The sequence below is a fragment of the Procambarus clarkii genome, chromosome 42, assembly GCF_040958095.1.
Source record: "Procambarus clarkii isolate CNS0578487 chromosome 42, FALCON_Pclarkii_2.0, whole genome shotgun sequence".
NCBI classification, from domain to species: Eukaryota; Metazoa; Arthropoda; class Malacostraca; order Decapoda; family Cambaridae; genus Procambarus; species Procambarus clarkii.
In genome coordinates, this window is record NC_091191.1 from 3,424,972 (window position 1) to 3,439,691 (window position 14,720).

General features: G+C 40.4%; 1 long non-coding RNA gene across 4 annotated transcripts in view; it reads left to right on the forward strand.

Annotated features, from left to right (window-relative positions):
• Positions 1-8,100, forward strand: part of LOC138373579 (uncharacterized) — a 38,501-nt gene extending 30,401 nt beyond the window's left edge. For 2 of the 4 annotated variants that reach the window (XR_011231194.1, XR_011231193.1), the window contains one exon: positions 7,497-8,100. This is a non-coding gene — a long non-coding RNA (uncharacterized lncRNA). The remainder of the gene's footprint in view (positions 1-7,496) is intronic. The other 2 variants (XR_011231196.1, XR_011231195.1) reach the window with 1 other exon arrangement.
• Positions 8,101-14,720: the final 6,620 nt, after the last annotated feature.

Below are 14,720 nucleotides of genomic sequence, written 5' to 3' on the forward strand. Positions count from 1 at the left end.
TGGAGACAGAGCAGTTCAGTGGTTAACTACTACATTTTTTTTTCTCCCACACACGCACCCCCCTAGGAAGCAGCCTGTAACAGCTAACTCCCAGATACCTATTTACTGTTAGGTAACAGGGGTCATCCCCTTTTGTACAAAGAATCTGCTAAAGCTTTTAGGGCTAATCTTTGACACTCGTTTGTCTTTGTCGCCCCATATTTTTTACGTCCGAGTAGAATGCTCTAAGGCCCTTAACTAACTTTAGGTCATGTCCCATACTTCTTGGGGAGCTAATCGACACTGTTCCTCTCTTTACATTCCTCTCTCGTTCTGTCTAAACTCGATTATGGCCCTGTTTACTCGTCTGCTTCTCCTTCTACCCTTCACCATCTGGACACACTGCATCATACTGGGTTACGGCTCAGCTCTGGTACCTTTCCTTCGACACCTACCCTAAGCCTGTATGTTGAAACTGGCGTCCTGTTTCTACAGGATCGCTACTGTCTTCTCCACCTTGCACGGTCCTTACAGCACCCTCACTCTTGCTTATGTCATGCCTTGACCTTTACCCATCCTGTGGTTCCTGTTCCCCTTCACCACCTATCTCTTTCTGTACGGTTGTCTCTTACAAAATGCTCTTTCAGTTTGTGTTACCAATATTTCCCCTCGTGTCATTCCGTCTTTGCCCCTATGGAGTGGTCCCCGTTCCTAAATTCTGTAAGCCTTGACCCACATGACTAAAACTTTTACCCTTCCTACAGTTCTAAATCACCTTTTCCTTGAACACTTTTCTTCACACTTCCACTCTATTTCCGTCTTCACCAATGGGTCTTAAGTTTGCAGACGGTGTAGGCTACTCTGTTGTTTTTCCTGACTGCACCTTTGTGTCTCCTGCCTCCGGAGACTAGCATCTTCATGGCAGAACTTTATGCTATTCTCTATGCTCTTCATCAACTCTTTTCTCGCTGTCAATCCTCCTCTGTGTTTGTAGTTGACACTTGCAGTGCCCTCATGGCTCAAGAATCCTTTAATCCAGTCCATCCTTTGGTAGTTGAAATTCAACATTGGCTGTTTCTTATCTCCAGTAGATTTAAGACAGTGGAATTTCGCTGGATTCCCACCCATATTGGTGTGTTCTTAAATGAGCGTGCGGACACTGCCGCTAAGGAAGCTATCCGTACCTGTCCCATCTCCCGTAAAGGTATTCCTTATTATGACTTTTACCCAGTTATTCATTTCCCCATTCTTGCCCGTTGTCAGGGTTGTTGGTCTTCTGTTACTGGTAACAAATTGCGTGCTCTTAAGAGTAGTGTGTTCCCGTGGCCTTCCTCCTACCACCGTAACCGGTGGTGGGAAACGGCTCTGGCGAGGTTGTATATTGGTCATACACGTTTAACTCACGGGCACTTAATGGAGCGCTGCCCTGCTTCTTATTGTCCAAACCGTTGTCTCTACGTGTCCTGACTTCCAGGACTTACGTGTCTTGCTTCCCGACCATCCCTCACTGTCAATTGTCCCTCGATAAAATTCTTGGTAAATTCAATACCTTTGATATTGTTCGCCGTATGCGTTTTTGTTCTTGTATTGGCGACGTTAGTGATATTTAGCGCACTATGATTATCCCACACATTTGATGGTTTGATAATTACTGTACTGTACAGTACTTTGGTTTGGAATGTATCAAATAAAGTTGTTTCATGTATTCAAATGTGTGAGAAAATCCACTGGGGCTGTGAGATGAAGCGAACCTGTAACAAAGGCATTGCCAGTTGCATACTCTACCACCACTGATGGTAAAAGTCTTACAACTGGATATCTTGTGTGACGGGTTATGGTATCACAGCTATACTGAACCAAGATGGTATGGCTCTCCCTCACATAAATGAAAGAAATGCTGCTATTGACCTTGCAGTGTGTAAGTTGCAGGTGGAAACAAATGAAAATTATCAAATAAATAATTAAACAATTTACTGAAATAGTAATGAACAAAAATAACACATGACAATACTTGACTATCATGTAATGCAAAGGTGAACAAGTTAGTATGACCTTAAATGCAAAAAATAAACTATAAGCAATGAATAAAAGTATGAAGATATACTGGTGTTCTGAAGACAGCTACCATACCACCATGGCATCAGTCACATGACGTTGGCTGGAAGCGGACGACGGGTTAGAGACACCAAGGTGATCCTAGAGCACTAAGGGAGAGATTGCCTCTCCAGGGAGGCAGCGCTCTTTATATAGTCCGGCGGTGATGACTCATCCAGTGTCAACACGAGGTGGACATGTGGTCAACTAGCAAACTGCTCGTTGTGGCTGGCGGTGCCTTTGTGTTGAGCTGTACCACCGTCAGTTGAAGGTGGCTAACTGCTTGTTTGTGGGGACAAACTGCCAGTTAGCAGTGGCGCCCGGCTTGCCTCTGAGTCGTACCAGGCCGTGCCAGGCCCTGGGGGGTATGGAGAGGTGGCAGGACTGATGACTCTTCTGAGCTGGTGTAGATGTATACTTCCAGTGCAGAGGCATTGAAGGTGAAGGGAAAAGGCAGTTCCACTGCTATGCAGGGGATTCACGTGACACTTGTGAAGCCACAGAAAGTCTGGAGGCCCTACTGAAGCCAGTCCAAGTATTAAATAAAACCCCTGAAGTACGCCGGTGAAGGGTGAAGCAAGACCGTATGCCCCAACTTCAAGCACACACAGAAAATCACGTTTTGGTCCCGCCTCTCAACTGTGTATTTGAAGTTGGGGCGTATGGTGTTGAACTGCTTCAGCCTTCACCCGAGTGCTTGTAGGTCTTACGTAAGACGTTGACTCAAGGAGGGGCCTCAAAACTTGCTGTGATTTATGGGGAAATCCGGTTGTAAGACTTTTACAAAGTCAGTAATATACTGTGGTAGAGTATGCAGCTGCCAGTGCCTTGGGCAAGGGTTTACGTCGCCTCACAGCTCCAGTGGCTTTTCTGCTTGGTGTATATCAGGTTGTGATTTTGTGTGTGTACCGTATTGTTATGATCGCCGTCTGATAAGTCCTTTCTGGCCTCAAGAGTCATTTTTACCCACCTAGAAAGATTGCAGATGGCCAAAGCAGTTATTTAAGTTAAGAAGGGACAAGTCTTAAACAGAATTTTGCATAATATTTGACTGTAAAGGGGTAAATTGAGGTAGATTGAAAAACAAAATGGTGAACCGGGCAGGCGGTACTCACAATTAGGCGAGTACACTCGGGAACTTTTAAAGTGCAACCAAACATGCTTTAGGCTCTCACAACAAGAGGTGAGTGGTGGTGGCTCAGGTGCTCAGCCAATCAGAGCACCTAAGGAGGGAGGGCAGGAGTGAGAGGGGGGTGGTATGTGGAAGTTTGGTGACAGTTGTGTGTAGTTTGTTCATCTTCATTGTAAGTTTCATGGCTTGGTGTGCATTTCCCTAGTAAATTTAATTAGGGAAAAATTCAGGTGTTTGATTTTTTAAATCCACTTTTTAAATGTTGAGTTGTTAAAGGCTCAAAGTGCATGGAGTTTGTTTGGGAGTATGGCATCCTCATGCTGTTGCGTGCTCGCGTGAGGTAGCAAAGGTGATGTAAAGTTGTGGGGTGTACATGCTTGGGACGTCCTCTCTCGGGATGGCTGGTGTTAGACCTGCGTGTTTGTCGGTTGTTGAAAAGCCGTCATCCTTTGCTGTTGTGGTATTGATTTTACATTGTTCATCTTGTAATTAATACTGTAGTGCGATATCTAGGGCTACCATTTGTAGGTTTAAAATGTCTAATACAAACAGTTGTCCAATGAGTTTTAATAGGAAATATCATCCACCAAGCACCATTGTACAATTATATTAATTGATAGTATATGGATTGTGCAGAACTGCTTAGAATGATCTTTAACACTTGGCTATATTGGTCATGTCAAATACCTGCACGGTGAATGCTCCAAGACCCTTTCTTTATTCAGTGTTGTCACATACCTCATGGGGGTATGGATAGGCAAACACTCATTCGGTTAAACTTGCCTTGTAGTACTTTCAGAGCTCAGTAATTTGGAATCTGGTTAGCACTTTCCAAATAAATTGACCTTTAAAGTGAATTCCTATTTAGGTTTAAAACATTATACCGAATGAGAAACTCGGATTATATAGCCGAACACCAGAAATGTTGTTATTCAATTTGGTTGCCTAAAGCACATTCAAGGACTACACATTACATGGCATTCCAGGATTCCTCTATACCTTGCCTTATGCTGTAAACATTGCCACAACCCTGTGTTTTATTGATTTAAATGGCCACAGGGAGGCATACAACACTGCAGATTATGATGTCATTAGTTATCCACTGTGCTGACAAGTGGGCTGACTGATGTTCGTTGACACCTGTATCGTGCTTCAATTTAATCGCCAGGAGATCACCCTCTCACTAGACTCGTCTGTAGGAAGTAGAGTATAGTATCTCCAATTACCTTGGATCATAAATAGCATAAGACTTGGGGGTAGGAGAGGGTTGCAGTGTTTGTCATGGCTCTCAGTTGTTCCTGGTATTAGGCAATTTAGTTCTGGAATCATTTTTGTTGGCCAATGTTAAACTTTTTCGAAAGTAGATGTTTTTCTGAAAGGGAAGGAGGGGGGGGGAACGTCTATGCTTGGATACAGTTATCTAAGTGAATACTTAGATTTATACAGTAGAATAACTACCTTCTTTTCCTTAGTCAAAAAGGTTGCTTGTTTATTTCTAGGGACTTGTATTTTCTTGTATTTTTAACTGCAGCAACTTTCAGTGAATGATAGATTCTTACTGAAAGGACCTTTATTTCATTGTTGTTGCTTTATGGTCATCTCATTGTGTACAGGGATTCCGCGAAGCTTTTGGGGTTAGTCTTTGACACTCGTTTGTCTTGGTCAGCCCATATTTCTTGCCTCCGAGTTGAATGCTCTAAGGCCCTTAACCTCCTTAAGGTTTTGTCCCATACTTCTTGGGGAGCGGATAGGCGCACGCTCCTCTATTTGCACTCCTCTCTCGTCCTGTCTAAACTCAATTATGGTTGCCCTGCATACTCTTCTGCTTCTTCTTCTACTCTTCGCCGTCTTGATGCTTTGCACCATACTGGGTTGCGTCTCGGCTCTGGTGGCTTTCGTTCGACTCCCGCCCTTAGTTTGTATGTTGACACTGGCTTTCTCTCTCTTCAGGACTGCCGTGATCGCTACTGTCTTCGCTATCTTGCGCGGTCCTTCCAACATCCTTCCTCTCGCCTCTGTCGTGCATTGACTTTTCCTCCTCCTGTGGTTCCTGTTCCTCTTCATTGTCTCCCACTTTCTGTCCAGTTATCTCGCTTACAGGATTCTCTTTCTGTTCATATTTCTAATGTTTCTCCTCGTATTGTTCCTTCATCACCTCCGTGGAGAGTCCCCCTTCCCAAGTTTTGTACGTCCTTGACTTGTATTACTAAAGCCTTTACCCCTCCTACAATTCTGAAAAGCCTCTTCCTTGAGCACTTTTCTTCGCACTCCCACTCTATTTCCATCTTCCCTGATGGGTCTAAGTCTGCGGATGGTGTGGGCTACTCTGTTGTTTTTCCTGACCGTACTTACATGTGTCGCCTCCCTTCGGAGGCTAGCGTCTTTACGGCAGAACTTTATGCTATTCTCTATGCTCTTCGTCTCTTGCTTTTTCATTCTCTTTCCTCCTTTGTGGTTGTAGTTGATTCTCGTAGTGCCCTCATGGCTCTAGGGTCCTTTAATCCTGTCCATCCGGTGGTCATTGAGATTCAACATTGGCTGTTTCTTATTTCTAGTAAATTTAAATCAGTAGAGTTTTGGTGGGTTCCCAGCCATATTGGTGTTTCAATGAGCGTGCGGATGCTGGCGCTAAGGAAGCTATCCGTTCTTGTCCCATCTCCCGTAAAGGTATTCCTTATTCCGACTTTTATCCTGTTATTCATTCTTCCCCGTTGGCAGAGTTGTTGGTCCTCTGTGGTTGGTAACAAGCTGCGTACTCTCAAACTTAGTGTGTCCCCGTGACCTTCCTCCTACCACCGTAACCGGCGGTGGGACACTGCTTTGGCACGGCTGTGGGTTGGTCATACCCGCTTAACCCACGGTCACTTAATGGAGCGCCGCCCTGCTCCTTATTGTCCGAATTGCGTTGTCCCTCTTACAGTTGTGCATATCCTTGTTGAATGTCCTGACTTCCAGGATGAGCGTGTGTCTTGCTTTCCGACCGTCCCTCGCAGTCACTTGTCCCTCGATAGAATTCTAGGTGAATCGGATACTTTTGATATCGTGCGCCTTATGCGTTTTTGTTCTCGTATTGGCATTCTTGGTGATATTTAGCGCCCTCTGATTATTTCGCACTTTGATGGTGCTACATGGCCTTCCCAGTTTGGTGCCTTCTTTTGGTAATTACCTTACCTTCATTGTTGTTTCATTTTAATGTGGTAGTTGTGATATGGATTGTTCTGGCTCACGTGCAAGGTCTTGGATTTTTGTCTGTTTTATATTAAGAAATTGCCAGTCTTTTTACTATTTGTAGAGTTAGAGATCTGCATTAAGGCCTCAATATTATTCTTTATTTTTTTTTATAACATGTTATCAGCAATTTTTGTGGTTGGTAATATTTAGATTGTCAGTGATGTATGACAAGGCTTAAGACCCCTTGTGGTATGACAGCATTTTTCCCCAGTCATTTCTTTAACAAATGAAAGGGTCCTCATAACCATTCTTTTGTCCTTTCTACCATGTACCTGTTTGTTGCTTCTTGGTCTTTCATTTGGTACTTTGGCTATTAAAACAATGGCCTTTGGTAATGTTGCAATTACCATTTCTAAAAAAAAATGAGCAGGTTCATTAGGCAGGGTTTGTTTTTAGCAAAAAGTTTGACAAAAATAAATTCCATTCCTTCAAGACCTTGCAGATGTTAGGTCAAACTAACCAACAGTAATCTGTTTTGCCCTTTCAAACAATGATGGTTTTAATCTAGGTAAAATTTCAGAATATCAGATGTTTGGCAGACAAATCATTTAAGAGCTTTGATTAAATTTAAGTTACCAAAGACTTTGTGAAAACCATGTTGTATAGATGCTTAGTGTCACTTTTCTAATGTTTTGTAAATTTAAATGACCTTTAGTTAAGTTAATCATAATTTGTACAAAGCTTAGGTGTTGCATAGCTTTAAATTTACTTTCAAATATGGAAACTAAAATATTGACTAAAGTTTCTTCCACTTTAATATTTCAGACTAATTTGCAATATTTGTTAGTTTATGTAAATTGAATAGGTAGTCCACTTTTACATCTTCTCAATGCATTTTGCATGCACCTATGTAACAAGTTACAAATAGGTGTAAATTTTACCAAGTATTTATTTTCAAAGTAAAAAAATTTCAGATGTTTAAACATTGCATCAATAGTAGTAAACAATTTCCAGCATAATTTCAGGATAAGGTATATAAAGTAGTTTCATTAAAATTGTTTTATTTAATAAGTTTTACATATAGTACTTATAATACATCTAATATTTATTACTGTTTCAGGTTGTGGGACAGGTGCTCCTAGATGAACAGAAGATCCAAAAGGCCAAGACAACTCCAGAGACAATCACCTGTAAAAGAAAAATAAACATTAAACAGGGACACTACTTTTATTATCACCAATGCCTAATAATAAGCACAAAAAATCCTAACATCCTATCTTTTAAGATAGGCTCAGCAAGGCCTATCCCTTCCTCTGGTTTCAGTGCAGAGCTTGTTCCCTGAATGGGTGCATTACATCCACCACTTTAGTGCCATCAACACATGGTACATATGCTTTACTGAAAGCACTGTACAATGCATGCCAGGCACTAAAGTTTTAGATGCATCCACCCATTCAGCAAACAAGCCCTGTGAGAATTAACAATGTAACCATTGTTAAGGGTCCCTACACCTATGCAAATCTAGTCCATCTATTAGATGGGTAGTAGAGCAAAGCTCTGAAAAAGCCAAGCCAGGGAAGTCTGCAGGACTGCCTGGTCCCCTTTTATGAAATGGGGTAGGATCAGTACAAACTGCATCATCCCCTGTGGGTTGTAACAGTAGGACATGGTTACACACCTATAAATGGACTAGATACAAGAATTAAGATTAGGTCATTGATATAGCTAAAACATCAAATTCAAACTCACCCACTTTTGCAGAGTAAAGGTGCCTCACTCCAAGCCAGTCCATGCATCATAATCACCTGAAAAATATTTCAACAAATTAATATCAAATTTAAAGCCAATCTTGCTTTACTTCACAAATTCAAATAGAACAAATTTCTTTAAGGAATTTACCTTTCCTACACATTCTAGTAGCAGTAGTAAAGATCTAATTTAGCAATATAAATATATATGGCATCAATTTGCCAAGTTTCAGTAAATGTCATTTGAGAAACTATCCACAACTGCACTTCAATGGCAAATTACATTTATCTTTAGCCAATGCTATATTGTTTAAGTTATTACTATTTTTTTTACTTATGCAAATCTATTCACATTAACCTTCACTACAACTCACCTGATTCTGTTTAACCGATGAACTCTTCCAACTGACAGAGGGACTTGTGGACTTTCCAAACCACATTCTGGAAAACTATATAAATTTAAAAACCAAGCTAAACTAAACATTGATTATTTTTTTTACTTTCAAGGGAAAAATACCATCTCTTAGAACAAAACTTTTCCTGCCATTAACTTTGACTCATGATGACCCTTAAGTGTTATAGATTAAAGCTCATTTAACAAACATTTAATGTTAACTAAACAAGATTTATATTTCATTAAAAGTATTAATAAAACACCCTCAACTATGCTGTTTAAGATCTAATGCCCCACATTACAATTTTCACAATTTCAACATACCATTCTATTCAATACATTCCTGAAAGGACTAAACTTGCAGATATGGTACCCACTAGCCTAAGCCTAGACTTCTATACCCTAATATTTAATAGGTTTTTAGCAATTAACCTGTACCCTCTAATTCCAATGTACACAACACTACTTACTGTAGATCTGCAAGTATTTTCCTGCAGCTCTTTGTTGCCAGGACCTTCCACAACCTGTCATGTGAACAGTAAATATTACTAAAAGGTTATTTGCATAGCGATGTTATTTTGTTCATACCTGTACCACCAGTTTAACAGTTACCGTTTTAAATGGCACACTAAGTATCGTGTTGTCCCATCTTTACTACAAACAAAGCTATAGTCATTTCAAGTCAACATCCTATACAAATTTTATTTTCCAACAACTTTAGTCATGAACATTTTTCTGGAACATTGCAAACAAACTTTAATTTAACAACCATGTATAACATTTGAATAAAAGCAATACAAAATTTATATACAAATTTATTGTGTCGAATTATGTACCAAGCTTTTTAGTCTAAATTCATAATTAACCCAACTATACTACCAAGACAATGTGATTTTACTAAATTTAGTAATTCTTACACTAGCAACTATACAAGGCCATATTCTCTCCAGTTATCACCACACTTCTGCAGGTGTAAGGTTCTATCTCCCCCATCTGCAGCACTTATGACCACACTTGGTCTTTATTATAAATTTCTTTATGAACCTGATACAGTACTGTTGTGGGAACAATTTAGCTACAGTTCTGCCAAAGGAATGATTAACACACCATGCAAGCCAACTAATATTAAAGTTAGAAGAATGGGTGGTGTGGTGGTTATGTTATGGTACAAGAGGGCAAGTAGTTGCTGAGCAACTATGCAAACTGGCAGATACAGCAGAAGTGCACACTTTCTCCATGGATTCTAATGTCACTAAAGTTCCTACTAGAGAGTTACTGGCCACCATTCACTAATGACTAGGGGAAGTTAGCTCAGAGCATCTTTGATGTGCTTTGATGGCAACGAAAATGTTGCCCCCCCCCCTTCAAAAGTTGAGCTTGTCTACAGCATTTCTTTTTTAATTAACTATGTAAGGGGGAGATTCTGAATAGCAAGTGCCAATAGGCACTGCCACTGGCTTATGGCAAAAGATTCTGTAGCAATAGAACTATAAGCCACACTTTCTCCCCTCCCAACTGTTCAGTGTCAAAAGGGAGGGGGGGTGTCCTTTTACTGTACCACTTACATTTTAGTGTGGGCTTCATCCACTATTCTGATGTTAGCTGGAACATTTGTGCCAGCTGCTGGTTTGAAAGGGAGGCATACCATGTGCCAATTCAGGAAGCTTTCCACGTTCCACACTGCATGTCAGCTCAGGACCTCACTACCATGTTGGGAGGCAGTTGAAGACTAACCAATCAACATCCCAGGCTGGAGAGCAGAGCCAGCTCGGGAAGAATTTACCACCTGCAAAAATTTTAATACTCTTAATCTACACCATCTATCTCATCTTTACCTAGCCCCCAAACCTTACATTTGTCAGCATTAAACTGCATCTGGTAGTCTTAACCATTTCAAAACTATATAGGGCATCGGTATTTTCTATTTGCCAATTCTGCAACTATTGCAGTCTAAACCATAATCTTGCGAATAACCGAGGTCCAAGGAGAGCTTTTAGGCACTACTTACAACACTTCTCCCAACTTAACCCCATTTATACTGATTTCCTTTGGTATAGCCATGACCTTAATCAACTTCAGTCAGCATTCCCAATGATCCGAGCCCCTATCAATGTTGCGCCACTATCAAAATCTCTGCTGAAGTCAAGGTACACAAAATCACAAACCTTATCACCATTTCCTCAACTATGCAACCCAATCCATGAACATTTAGTAATAAAACTATGCGATCCATGTATCTAGTCATGTTTCTCAGAAAGAGTAGAGAAACGGCACTTGCAATGCTAGATTCTAGTAACTTTCCTCACAATAGACTAAGCTAATTGGTCACTAACTTAAGCGTTAAAGTTAACTCAAACTTTTCCTTTAAAACTTGCTATATTAAGAACTTTCCACGACCGGCCTTTACCCGACATAATTAAATAGGGTAAAAACGGTATATTAAATGCAGTAAAACTACGGTAAATTCAATATGATAAACACTCATTCTTTAAGCATGGGCTGCATAGTAAGTGAACTAAACTAAATGTTGAGCACCCTGGCAAACCACTTCGTTCTATTCAATTTCTTTATTTAATCACTTTGTCCGCCTAGAAGTTAGATTAGATTAAAGGAACACCCTCCCTGGTAACGGCTGAACTAGTTAACCAAATACAAATATTTAGGTAAAATACTTGCATAAAACCCGTCTACTTCCCCCACCAGTAGACTTGTTCAGCTAAAGGCATAATGTAATGTTCCACTTTAGTAAATAAAGACTTAAACAAACACTACCCCATCTGTGTAGTTACCGGTTACCTGACATTCAACGCTTAAAATAACCCATCTATTCCCCATAATTGTTCGATATAACTTACCTCTCACCCGCTGGTCGAGTACACACCAGTATATATCCTCCTCCATCACTCACCGCGTGGATACTATTTCACTCTGGCCGCAAATTGCCTCAAATCACCTACGTTGTCCATAAACATATATAGAAGAGCAACTGACCCTAACACCCGTATAGCGATCATCACATAACGTGGGAACATTAGTAGTACTGCTGTCAAAACATAGATGGCGCCAGGACAAACCGTAATTCCTATGGACTCGCCTAGTTATGCGTAGGGAATTGAGCTTCAGCTGTTTGGTCCCGCCCCTCAGATGTATTCACCTAGTTGTACTCACCTAATTTGTGCTTGCTGGGGTTGAGCTTTGGTTCTTTGGTCCCGACTCTCTCTTAAAAACTTTCGTTTATTACAGTATCTACATAAAATTAACATTTATCTTCATTAGGTTGTAGTTCTCATCAATAGGGAGAGCGTCGGTAAAAAAAAAACATTGTTTTTTGCTCAGGAACCTGTACACCTGTTGATTAACGGTTGAGAGTCGGGACCAAAGAACCAAAGCTCAACCCCAGCAAGCACAAATTAGGTGAGTACAACTAGGTGAATACATCTGAGGGGCGGGACCAAACAGCTGAAGCTCAATTCCCTACGCATAACTAGGCGAGTCCATAGGAATTACGGTTTGTCCTGGCGCCATCTATGTTTTGACAGCAGTACTACTAATGTTCCCACGTTATGTGATGATCGCTATACGGGTGTTAGGGTCAGTTGCTCTTCTATATATGTTTATGGACAACGTAGGTGATTTGAGGCAATTTGCGGCCAGAGTGAAATAGTATCCACGCGGTGAGTGATGGAGGAGGATATATACTGGTGTGTACTCGACCAGCGGGTGAGAGGTAAGTTATATCGAACAATTATGGGGAATAGATGGGTTATTTTAAGCGTTGAATGTCAGGTAACCGGTAACTACACAGATGGGGTAGTGTTTGTTTAAGTCTTTATTTACTAAAGTGGAACATTACATTATGCCTTTAGCTGAACAAGTCTACTGGTGGGGGAAGTAGACGGGTTTTATGCAAGTATTTTACCTAAATATTTGTATTTGGTTAACTAGTTCAGCCGTTACCAGGGAGGGTGTTCCTTTAATCTAATCTAACTTCTAGGCGGACAAAGTGATTAAATAAAGAAATTGAATAGAACGAAGTGGTTTGCCAGGGTGCTCAACATTTAGTTTAGTTCACTTACTATGCAGCCCATGCTTAAAGAATGAGTGTTTATCATATTGAATTTACCGTAGTTTTACTGCATTTAATATACCGTTTTTACCCTATTTAATTATGTCGGGTAAAGGCCGGTCGTGGAAAGTTCTTAATATAGCAAGTTTTAAAGGAAAAGTTTGAGTTAACTTTAACGCTTAAGTTAGTGACCAATTAGCTTAGTCTATTGTGAGGAAAGTTACTAGAATCTAGCATTGCAAGTGCCGTTTCTCTACTCTTTCTGAGAAACATGACTAGATACATGGATCGCATAGTTTTATTACTAAATGTTCATGGATTGGGTTGCATAGTTGAGGAAATGGTGATAAGGTTTGTGATTTTGTGTACCTTGACTTCAGCAGAGATTTTGATAGTGGCGCAACATTGATAGGGGCTCGGATCATTGGGAATGCTGACTGAAGTTGATTAAGGTCATGGCTATACCAAAGGAAATCAGTATAAATGGGGTTAAGTTGGGAGAAGTGTTGTAAGTAGTGCCTAAAAGCTCTCCTTGGACCTCGGTTATTCGCAAGATTATGGTTTAGACTGCAATAGTTGCAGAATTGGCAAATAGAAAATACCGATGCCCTATATAGTTTTGAAATGGTTAAGACTACCAGATGCAGTTTAATGCTGACAAATGTAAGGTTTGGGGGCTAGGTAAAGATGAGATAGATGGTGTAGATTAAGAGTATTAAAATTTTTGCAGGTGGTAAATTCTTCCCGAGCTGGCTCTGCTCTCCAGCCTGGGATGTTGATTGGTTAGTCTTCAACTGCCTCCCAACATGGTAGTGAGGTCCTGAGCTGACATGCAGTGTGGAACGTGGAAAGCTTCCTGAATTGGCACATGGTATGCCTCCCTTTCAAACCAGCAGCTGGCACAAATGTTCCAGCTAACATCAGAATAGTGGATGAAGCCCACACTAAAATGTAAGTGGTACAGTAAAAGGACACCCCCCCTCCCTTTTGACACTGAACAGTTGGGAGGGGAGAAAGTGTGGCTTATAGTTCTATTGCTACAGAATCTTTTGCCATAAGCCAGTGGCAGTGCCTATTGGCACTTGCTATTCAGAATCTCCCCCTTACATAGTTAATTAAAAAAGAAATGCTGTAGACAAGCTCAACTTTTGAAGGGGGGGGGGCAACATTTTCGTTGCCATCAAAGCACATCAAAGATGCTCTGAGCTAACTTCCCCTAGTCATTAGTGAATGGTGGCCAGTAACTCTCTAGTAGGAACTTTAGTGACATTAGAATCCATGGAGAAAGTGTGCACTTCTGCTGTATCTGCCAGTTTGCATAGTTGCTCAGCAACTACTTGCCCTCTTGTACCATAACATAACCACCACACCACCCATTCTTCTAACTTTAATATTAGTTGGCTTGCATGGTGTGTTAATCATTCCTTTGGCAGAACTGTAGCTAAATTGTTCCCACAACAGTACTGTATCAGGTTCATAAAGAAATTTATAATAAAGACCAAGTGTGGTCATAAGTGCTGCAGATGGGGGAGATAGAACCTTACACCTGCAGAAGTGTGGTGATAACTGGAGAGAATATGGCCTTGTATAGTTGCTAGTGTAAGAATTACTAAATTTAGTAAAATCACATTGTCTTGGTAGTATAGTTGGGTTAATTATGAATTTAGACTAAAAAGCTTGGTACATAATTCGACACAATAAATTTGTATATAAATTTTGTATTGCTTTTATTCAAATGTTATACATGGTTGTTAAATTAAAGTTTGTTTGCAATGTTCCAGAAAAATGTTCATGACTAAAGTTGTTGGAAAATAAAATTTGTATAGGATGTTGACTTGAAATGACTATAGCTTTGTTTGTAGTAAAGATGGGACAACACGATACTTAGTGTGCCATTTAAAACGGTAACTGTTAAACTGGTGGTACAGGTATGAACAAAATAACATCGCTATGCAAATAACCTTTTAGTAATATTTACTGTTCACATGACAGGTTGTGGAAGGTCCTGGCAACAAAGAGCTGCAGGAAAATACTTGCAGATCTACAGTAAGTAGTGTTGTGTACATTGGAATTAGAGGGTACAGGTTAATTGCTAAAAACCTATTAAATATTAGGGTATAGAAGTCTAGGCTTAGG